The sequence below is a fragment of the Oncorhynchus gorbuscha genome, unplaced genomic scaffold (genome assembly GCF_021184085.1).
Source record: "Oncorhynchus gorbuscha isolate QuinsamMale2020 ecotype Even-year unplaced genomic scaffold, OgorEven_v1.0 Un_scaffold_1465, whole genome shotgun sequence".
Taxonomy (NCBI): domain Eukaryota; kingdom Metazoa; phylum Chordata; class Actinopteri; order Salmoniformes; family Salmonidae; genus Oncorhynchus; species Oncorhynchus gorbuscha.
Window position 1 is genome coordinate 52,360 of NW_025746238.1, and position 11,458 is coordinate 63,817.

Here is an 11,458-nt window from a genome sequence, read left to right on the forward strand (position 1 = left end):
TGTCCACGACCATTCTCTTGCCTACCCCTTTTGGATATAATAAATATCAAAGACTCAAATTATTTGCATCCCGTGTCTGCATCTGTGTCTCGCCTTGTGCCCTTATACTGTGAAGGACCTCAGCATTATTCTGGACCCTGATCTCTATTTTGATGAACATATCAAGACTATTTCAAGGACAGATTTTTTCCATCTATGTAACATTGTAAAAATCAGAAACTTTTTGTCCAAAAAGGATGCAGAAAAGTTCATCCTTGCTTTTGTCACTTCTAGATTAGACAACTGCAATGCTCTACATTCCGGCTACCAGGATAAAGCACTAAATAAACTTCAGTTAATGCTAAACATTGTTGCTAGAATCTTGACTAGAACCAAAAAATGTGATCATATTGCTCAAATGCTAGCCTCTCTACACTGGCTTCCTGTTAAGGCTAGGGCTGATTTCAAGGTTTTACTGCTAATTTACAAAGCATTACATGGGCTTGCTCCTACCTATCTCTCCGATTTGGTCCTGCCGTACATACCTACACGTACGATACGGTCACAAAACGCAGGCCTCCTTATTGTCCGTAGAATTTGTAAGCGAACAGCTGGAGGCAGGACTTTCTCCTATAGAGCTCCGTTTTTATTGAATGGTCTGCCTATCCATGTGAGAGACGCAGACTCGGTCTCGACCTTTAAGTCTTTATTGAAGACTCATCTCTTCACTAGGTCCTATGATTGAGTCTAGTCTGGCTCAGGGGTGTGAAGGTGAATGGAAAGGCACTGGAGCAATGAACCGCCCTTGCTGTCTCTGCCTGGCCGGTTCCCCTCTTTCCACTGGGATTCTCTGCTTCTACCCCTATTACAGGGGTTGAGTCACTGGCTTACTGGTGCTCTTTCATGCCGTCCCTAGGAGGGGTGCGTCACTTAAGTGGGTTGACTCACTGACGTGATCTTCCTGTCCGGGTTGGCGCCGCCCTTGGGTTCGTGCCGTGGAGAGATCTTCGTGGGCTATACTCAGCCTTGTCTCAGTTGGTGGTTTGAAGATATCCCTCTAGTGGTGTGGGGGCTGTGCTTTGGCAAAGTGGGTGGGGTTATATCCTACCTGGTTGGCCCTGTCTGGGGGTATTGTCGGACAGGGCCACAGTGTCTCCCGACCCCTCCTGTCTCAGCCTCTAGTATTTATGCTGCAATAGTTTATGTTTCGGGGGGGGTTAGGGTCAGTCTGTTATATCTGGAGTGTTTCTCCTGTCTTATTCGGTGTCCTGTGTGAATTTAAGGATGCTCCCTCTAATTTCTCTCTCTCCCGCCCTGGGACCATGCCTCAGGACTACCTGGCCTGATGACTCCTTGCTGTTCCCAGTCCACCTGTTCGTGCTGCTGCTCCAGTTTCAACTGTTCTGCCTGCAGCTATGGAACCCTGGCCTGTTCACCGAACTTGCTACCTTGTCCCGGACCTGCTGTTTTTCGACTCTCTCTCTGTACCACACCTGCTGTCTCTAACTCTGAATGATCAGCTATGAAAAGCCAACTGCCATTTACTCCTGAGCTGTTGCACCCTCTACAACCACTGTGATTATTATTTGATCCTGCTGGTCATCTATGAACGTTTGAACATCTTATCCATGTACTGTTATAATCTCCACCCGACACAGCCAGAAGAGGACTGGCCACTCCTCAGAGCCTGGTTCCTCTCTCGGTTTATTCCTAGGTTCCTGCCTTTTTCTAGGGAGTTTTTCCTAGCCACTGTGCTTCTACATCTGCATAGCTTGCTGATGGGGTTTTAGGCTGGGATCCTGGATAGCACTTTGTGACATCGGTTTATGAAAAAGGGCTTTATAAATACATTTGATTGATTGTTCACCCACGACTGCGTGGCCAAGCATGACTCCAATACCATCATTAAGTTTGCCGACAACACAATGGTAGATAGGGAGGGGGTCAGAGACCTGGCAGTGTGGTGCCAGGACAACAACCTCTCCCTCAACGTGATCAAGACATAGGAGCTGATCGTGGACTACAGGAAAAGGAGGGCCGAGCGCACCCCAATTCGCACCCCCATTCGCACCCCCATTCACACCGACGTGGCTGTATTGGAGCAGGTCGAGAGCTTCAAGTTTCTTGGTGTCCACATCAACAACAAACTTTCATGGTCCAAACACACCAAGACAGTAGTGAAGAGGGCACGACAAAGTTTATTCCCCCTCAGGAGACTGAAAAGATTTGGCATGGGTCCACAGATCCTCAAAAAGTTCTACAGCTGCACCATCGAGTGCACCCCTGTATATAGCCTCGTTATTGTTATTTTATTGTAACTCATTTTTTTAACTTTAGTTTTTTGGTAAATATTTTCCTAACTCTTATTTTTCTTAAAACTGCATTGTTGGGTAAGGGATTGTAAGTAAGCATTTCACAAATACCTTTTGTATTCGGGGCATGAGGCAAATAACATTTGATTAGATGTTATGTTAATATGATTTTTGTGTGTGTATGGGAGGATATTGCTGGCTTCCTCACTTCAGTGTGCGACACTGTGTATGTGTTTGTGTGTTATTGTGTGTGTATACAGTGGGGCAAAAAAGTATTTAGTCAACCACCAATTGTGCAAGTTCTCCCACTTCAAAAGACGAGAGAGGCCTGTAATTTTCATCATAGGTACACTTCAACTATGACAGACAAAATTAGGAGAAAAAAAATCCAGAAAATCACATTGTAGGATTTTTAATGAATTTATTTGCAAATTATGGTGGAAAATACGTATTTGGTCAATAACAAAAGTTTATCTCAATACTTTGTTATATACCCTTTGTTGGCAATGACAGAGGTCAAACGTTTTCTGTAAGTCTTCACAAGGTTTTCACACACTGTTGCTGGTATTTTGGCCCATTCTGCCATGCAGATCTCCTCTAGAGCAGTGATGTTTTGGGGCTGTTGCTGGGCAACACGGACTTTCAACTCCCTTCAAATATTTTCTATGGGGTTGAGATTTGGAGACTGGCTAGGCCACTCCAGGACCTTGAAATGCTTCTTATGAAGCCACTCCTTCGTTGCCAGGGCGGTGTGTTTGGGATCATTGTCATGCTGAAAGAACCAGCCACGTTTCATCTTCAATGCCCTTGCTGATGGAAGGAGGTTGTCACTCAAAATCTCACGATACATGGCCCCATTCACTCTTTCCTTTACACGGATCAGTCGGTCCTGGTCCCTTTGCAGAAAAACAGCCCCGAAGCATGATGTTTCCACCCCCATGCTTTTTTTTATTTTACCTTTATTTAACCAGGTAGTGTCATGCGGGTGAAAGAGGACCCAAAAGCGACTTAACAGAAACAGAGTTTATTTAAGTCCAAACAGGGAATAACAAAAATCCTCTAGTCTGTAGAGGGGAATAACTGGAGAAGCGGCCACAGACTGCAGGTCGCTTCGGGTAGGCGCAGGCCGTAGTTGACAGAGACACCTGCTCACACGCAGCATCTGATGAAGGCAAAAAAACACGACAGGACAGGGCGATACACAATCACAGCAAAAACACGACAGGACAGGGCGAAACGCAATCACAGCATGGTGAATACTAAACAAGGAACCGACGGGACAGGAACGGAACACAAAGGAATAAATAGGGACTCTAATCAGGGGAAAGGATCGGGAACAGGTGTGGGAAGACTAAATGATGATTAGGGGAATAGGAACAGCTGGGAGCAGGAACGGAACGATAGAGAGAAGAGAGAGCGAGAGAGTGAGAGAGGGAGGGGGAGAGAGAGGGATAAGGAGGGAAAGAACCAAATAAGACCAGCAGAGGGAAACGAATAGAATGGGGAGCACAGGGACAAGACATGATAATAAATGACAAACATGACAGTACCCCCACTCACCGAGCGCCTCCTGGCGCACTCGAGGAGGAATCCTGGCGGCAACGGAGGAAATCATCGATGAGTGAACGGTCCAGCACGTCCCGAGACGGAACCCAACTCCTCTCCTCAGGACCGTAACCCTCCCAATCCACTAAGTATTGGTGACCCCGTCCCCGAGAACGCATGTCCATGATCTTATGTACCTTGTAAATAGGTGCGCTCTCGACAAGGACGGGAGGGGGAGGGAAGACGAACGGGGTGCGAAGAAAGGGCTTAACACAGGAGACATGGAAGACAGGATGGACGCGATGTCGAAGACAGCGACAGGATTGACGACCTGGGAGACACGGAACGGACCAATGAACCGCGGAGTCAACTTACGAGAAGCTGTCGTAAGAGGAAGGTTGCGAGTGGAAAGCCACACTCTCTGGCGCAACAATACCTTGGACTCTTAATCCTGATTGGCGGCTCTCACCGTCTGTGCCCTGTAACGGCAAAGTGAGACCTCACCCTCCTCCAGGTGCGCTCACAACGTTGGACAAACGCTTGAGCGGAGGGAACGCTGACTCTGGGATGAGAACAGAGGAGGCTGGTATAAAACCCCGGTAGCAGACGAAGGAAGCGAATTGTGAGCGTATTCTGCCCAGGGGAGCTGTTCTGCCCAAGACGCAGGGTTTCTGAAAGAAAGGCTGCGTAGTATGCAACCAATCGTCTGATTGGCCCTCTCTGCTTGACCGTTAGACTGGGGATGAAACCCGGAAGAGAGACTGACGGACGCACCAATCAAACGACAGAACTCCCTCCAAAACTGTGACGTGAATTGCGGGCCTCTGTCTGAAACGGCGTCTAACGGGAGGCCATGAATTCTGAATACATTCTCAATAATGATTTGTGCCGTCTCCTTAGCGGAAGGAAGTTTAGCGAGGGGAATGAAATGTGCCGCCTTAGAGAACCTATCGACAACCGTCAGAATCACAGTCTTCCCCGCAGACAAAGGCAGACCGGTAATGAAGTCTAAGGCAATGTGAGACCATGGTCGAGAAGGAATGGGGAGCGGTCTGAGACGACCGGCAGGAGGAGAGTTACCCGACTTAGTCTGCGCGCAGTCCGAACAAGCAGCCACGAAACGGCGCGTGTCACGCTCCTGAGTCGGCCACCAAAAGCGCTGGCGAATAGACGCAAGAGTGCCTCGAACACCGGGATGACCAGCTAACTTGGCAGAGTGAGCCCACTGAAGAACAGCCAGACGAGTGGAAACAGGAACGAAAAGGAGGTTACTAGGACAAGCGCGGCGACGCAGTGTGCGTGAGTGCTTGCTTAACCTGTCTTTCAATTCCCCAGACTGTTAACCCGACAACACGCCCATAAGGAAGAATCCCCTCGGGATCAGTAGAAGCCACAGAAGAACTAAACAGACGGGATAAGGCATCAGGCTTGGTGTTCTTGCTACCCGGACGGTAAGAAATCACAAACTCGAAACGAGCGAAAAACAACGCCAACGAGCTTGACGGGCATTAAGTCGTTTGGCAGAACGGATGTACTCAAGGTTCTTATGGTCTGTCCAAACGACAAAAGGAACGGTCGCCCCTCCAACCACTGTCGCCATTCGCCTAGGGCTAAGCGGATGGCGAGCAGTTCACGGTTACCCACATCATAGTTGCGCTCAGATGGCGACAGGCGATGAGAAAATAAGCGCAAGGATGAACCTTATCGTCAGACTGGAAGCGCTGGGATAGAATGGCTCCCACGCCTACCTCTGAAGCGTCAACCTCGACAATGAATTGTCTAGTGACGTCAGGAGTAACGAGGATAGGAGCGGACGTAAACGTTCTTTTAGAAGATCAAAAGCTCCCTGGGCGGAACCGGACCACTTAAAACACGTCTTGACAGAAGTAAGAGCTGTGAGAGGGGCAGCAACTTGACCGAAATTACGAATGAAACGCCGATAGAAATTAGCGAAACCTAAAAAGCGCTGCAACTCGACACGTGACCTTGGAACGGGCCAATCACTGACAGCTTGGACCTTAGCGGAATCCATCTGAATGCCTTCAGCGGAAATAACGGAACCGAGAAAAGTAACGGAGGAGACATGAAAAGAGCACTTCTCAGCCTTTACGTAGAGACAATTCTCTAAAAGGCGCTGTAGAACACGTCGAACGTGCTGAACATGAATCTCGAGTGACGGAGAAAAAATCAGGATATCGTCAAGATAGACAAAAACAAAAATGTTCAGCATGTCTCTCAGAACATCATTAACTAATGCCTGAAAAACAGCTGGCGCATTGGCGAGACCGAACGGCAGAACCCGGTACTCAAAATGCCCTAACGGAGTGTTAAACGCCGTTTTCCACTCGTCCCCCTCTCTGATGCGCACGAGATGGTAAGCGTTACGAAGGTCCAACTTAGTAAAGCACCTGGCTCCCTGCAGAATCTCGAAGGCTGATGACATAAGGGGAAGCGGATAACGATTCTTAACCGTTATGTCATTCAGCCCTCGATAATCCACGCAGGGGCGCAGAGTACCGTCCTTCTTCTTAACAAAAAGAACCCCGCCCCGGCCGGAGAAGAAGAAGGCACTATGGTACCGGCGTCAAGAGACACAGACAAATAATCCTCGAGAGCCTTACGTTCGGGAGCCGACAGAGAGTATAGTCTACCTCGAGGAGGAGTGGTCCCCGGAAGGAGATCAATACTACAATCATACGACCGGTGAGGAGGAAGGGAGTTGGCTCGGGACCGACTGAAGACCGTGCGCAGATCATGATATTCCTCCGGCACTCCTGTCAAATCGCCAGGTTCCTCCTGAGAAGTAGGGACAGAAGAAACGGGAGGGATGGCAGACATTAAACACTTCACATGACAAGAAACGTTCCAGGATAGGATAGAATTACTAGACCAATTAATAGAAGGATTATGACATACTAGCCAGGGATGAACCAAAACAACAGGTGTAAACGGTGAACGGAAAATCAAAAAAGAAATAGTCTCACTGTGGTTACCAGATACTGTGAGGGTTAAAGGTAGTGTCTGAAATCTGATACTGGGAAGATGACTACCATCTAAGGCGAACATGGGCGTAGGCTTCTCTAACTCTCTGAAAGGAATGTCATGTTTCCGAACCCATGCTTCGTCCATGAAACAACCCTCAGCCCCAGAGTCTATCAAGGCACTACATGTAGCACCCGAACCGGTCCAGCGTAGGTGGACCGACAAAGTAGTACAGGACTTTGATGGAGAGACTTGAGTAGTTGCGCTCACCTGTAGCCCTCCGCTTACAGATGAGCTCTGGCTTTTACTGGACATGAATTAACAAAATGTCCAGCAACTCCGCAATAGAGGCACAAGCGGTTGGTGATCCTCCGTTCCCTCTCCTTATTCGAGATGCGAATCCCTCCCAGCTGCATGGGCTCAGTCTCAAAGCCAGAGGAGGGAGATGGTTGCGATGCGGAGCAGGGAAACACCGTTGATGCGAGCTCTCTTCCACGAGCCCGGTGACGAAGATCTACCCGTCGTTCTATGCGGATGGCGAGAGCAATCAAAGAGTCCACATCTGAAGGAACCTCCCGGGAGAGAATCTCATCCTTAACCACTGCGTGGAGTCCCTCCAGAAAACGAGCGAGCAGCGCCGGCTCGTTCCACTCACTAGAGGCAGCAAGAGTGCGAAACTCAATAGAATAATCCGTTATGGACCGTTCACCTTGGCATAAGGAAGCCAGGGCCCTAGAAGCCTCCCCACCAAAAACTGAACGGTCAAAAACCCGAATCATCTCCTCTTTAAAGTTCTGGAACTTGTTAGAGCAATCAGCCCTTGCCTCCCAGATAGCTGTGCCCCATTCTCGAGCCCGGCCAGTAAGGAGTGAAATGACGTAAGCAACCCGAGCTCTCTCTCTAGAGTATGTGTTGGGTTGGAGAGAGAACACAATCTCACACTGCGTGAGAAAGGAGCGGCACTCAGTGGGCTGCCCGGAGTAGCAAGGTGGGTTATTAACCCTAGGTTCTGGAGGCTCGGCAGGCCAGGAAGTAACAGGTGGCACGAGACGAGACTCTGGAACTGTCCAGAGAGGTCGGAAACCTGAGCGGCCAGGTTCTCCACGGCATGGCGAGCAGCAGACAATTCCTGCTCGTGTCTGCCGAGCATGGCTCCTTGGATCTCGACGGCAGTGTAACGAGCGTCTGAAGTCGCTGGGTCCATTCCTTGGTCGGTTCCTTCTGTCATGCGGGTGAAAGAGGACCCAAAAGCGACTTAACAGAAACAGAGTTTATTTAAGTCCAAACAGGGAATAACAAAAATCCTCTAGTCTGTAGAGGGGAATAACTGGAGAAGCGGCCACAGACTGCAGGTCGCTTCGGGTAGGCGCAGGCCGTAGTTGACAGAGACACCTGCTCACACGCAGCATCTGATGAAGGCAAAAAAACACGACAGGACAGGGCGATACACAATCACAGCAAAAACACGACAGGACAGGGCGAAACGCAATCACAGCATGGTGAATACTAAACAAGGAACCGACGGGACAGGAACGGAACACAAAGGAATAAATAGGGACTCTAATCAGGGGAAAGGATCGGGAACAGGTGTGGGAAGACTAAATGATGATTAGGGGAATAGGAACAGCTGGGAGCAGGAACGGAACGATAGAGAGAAGAGAGAGCGAGAGAGTGAGAGAGGGAGGGGGGAGAGAGAGGGATAGAAGGAGGGAAAGAACCAAATAAGACCAGCAGAGGGAAACGAATAGAATGGGGAGCACAGGGACAAGACATGATAATAAATGACAAACATGACAGGTAGGCTAGTTGAGAACAAGTTCTCATTTGCAACTGCGACCATTTGCAACTGCTTCACAGTAGGTATGGTGTTATTTGGATGCAACTGAGCATTCTTTGTCCACCAAACACGACGAGTTGAGTTTTTACCAAAAAGTTATATTTTGGTTTCATCTGACCATATGACATTCTCCCAATTTTCTTCTGGATCATCCAAATGCTCTATAGTAAACTTCAGACGGGACTGGACATGTACTGGCTTAAGCAGGGGGCACGTCTGGCACTGCAGGATTTGAGTCCCTGGCGGCGTAGTGTGTTACTGATGGTAGGCTTTGTTACTTTGGTCCCAGCTCTCTGCAGGTCATTCACTAGGTCCCCCCGTGTGGTTCTAGGATTTTTGCTCACCGTTCTTGTGATCATTTTGACCCCACGGGGTGAGATCTTGCATGGAGCCCCAGATCGAGGGAGATTATTAGTGGTCTTGTATGTCTTCCATTTCCTAATAATTGCTCCCACAGTTGATTTCTTCAAACCAAGCTGCTTACCTATTGCAGATTCAGTCTTCCCAGCCTGGTGCAGGTCTACAATTTTGTTTCTGGTGTCCTTTGACAGCCCTTTGGTCTTGGCCATAGTGGAGTTTGGAATGTGACTGTTTGAGGTTGTAGACAGGTGTCTTTTATACTGATAACAAGTTCAAACAGGTGCCATTAATACAGGTAACGAGTGGAGGACAGAGGAGGCTCTTAAAGAAGAAGTTACAGGTCTGTGAGAGCCAGAAATCTTGTTTGTTTGTAGGTGACCAAATACTTATTTTCCACCATAATTTGTAAATAAATTAATAAAAAATCCTACAATGTGATTTTCTGGATTTTTTTCCTCATTTTGTCTGTCATAGTTGAAGTGTACCTATGATGAAAATTACAGGCCTCTCATCTTTTTAATTGGGAGAACTTGCACAATTGGTGGCTGACTAAATACATTTTTTGCCCCACTGTATGTCACTGAGTGTGTCAGAATTTTTCTGCTAGTGTCGTGCTCGTTGAAATGAATGGACCAAGGCGCAGCATATAGTTCCACATATTTTTAATAAATCGAAACTCATCAAACAAAAACAATAAATCACAAACGAAACGTGAAGCTACTGGTGTGCACAAAGGCAACTATCTGTAGACAGGATCCCACAAATCACAATGGGGTAATGGCTACCTAAATATGATCCACAATCAGAGACAACGATAAACAGCTGCCTCTGATTGGGAATCATATCAGGCCACCATAGAATTACAAATTCACCTAGATGACCCACCCTAGTCACTATCACGCCCCGACCAACATAGAGAATAAACAGCATTCTATGGTCAGGCGTGACAGCTAGATAAGGGATTACCAGGTTGCCATGGTGATTAGTGAGTGAGATAAGGCCATCTCTATTGAGAGGAGAAAGAAGAGGGGGAGAGAGGGAGACAGAGAGACGGAGGGAAGAGAGATTGAGACAGGGAGGGAAGAGAGACAGAGAGGGAGAGACAGAGGCAGATTGAGGGAGAGAAGAGAGACAGAGAGAGATAGTGAGGAAGGGAGGGAATGGAGAGAGAGAGACTGCAACATAAAAAGAGCTATGAATAACGGTGAATAAGCGTGGCCATACGCATAGCTCTCTGTTTGTGAATGAAGAGCAGTGAGATGGAAGTCAGAGGAGAAACAGAAATAAAGTAATTTACTGAACTTCTGACCCTCCTGCCATAACTACACTCCCCAAAACACTTCCTGTGACAGACCCGCGCTACACAACCAACACCATCCAGCCATCTACCTCTTTTCTTCCATCCCTTTCTCTCTCTCCCTCCATCTGTCTCCCTCATTCGTTCCTCAATGGTCTCTCATTTAGAGAGCTATATATAGGTCACAGTGACCTAGAGGCAGAGGAGATGGACGTACAATCGCCGCTGGGTCTGTCTATCAGTCCATTGGTCAGTCTGTCGTGCACTCACCCACGCATCCATCCACCCTTCCATAACTCAATCCACCCGTCCATCTTTCGCACTGAGTCCCTTGGTTTGTCTGTATGTCTACCTGATGGTGATAGAGTTTGCTGGCTGTGTGAACACATCCACATGTTCTATACATCCAGCACTGCATACATTAACCCTAGCGCAGTCAGTCAGTCCCTACACCGCCACAATATCTGAACCTGTTGAGTTGATAGGGCAGCAGTCACATCTGAATATGTGACAGTCAAGCAGTGTCACTCACACAACAGAATGCAGCAGGCAATGTCTGCAGTCGAAGGAGAGAGGATGACAGAGAGGGAGGAAGGGACTAAGGGACAGAGAGAAGGAGGGAGCATAAGGGAGTGTGAGGGGAAGACAAGTACTCATGGGGGTCCCAGCTTCTAAATAATTCAGAGAGAGACTAAGCACTCAGTACAGAGGAGGAGCACTGTCAGGTCAGCTCATTGAGAGCAGAGAGAGAGAGAGAGCGAGAGAGGAGGGGGAGAGAGACAGGTGGGGGAGAGAGGGATAGGGAGAGAGAGAGAGAGAGAGAGAGAGAGAGAGAGAGAGAGAGAGAGAGAGAGAGAGAGAGAGAGAGAGAGAGAGAGAGGGGGAGAGAGACAGGTGGTGGAGAGAGGGAGAGGGGCGAGAGAGGAGGGGGGAGAGAGACAGGTGGGGGAGAGAGGGAGAGGGGAGAGAGAGAGGGAGCGAGAGAGAGAGGGATGAGGGGGAGAGAGATGGAGGATAGGGAGGAGGTTGGAGAGAGTGAGTACAGAGAGAATACAAAGAGTACAGAGAGAGTACATAGAGAATACAGAGAGAGTACAGAGAGAGTACATAGAGAATACAGAGAGAGTACAGAGAGAGTGTCATGCA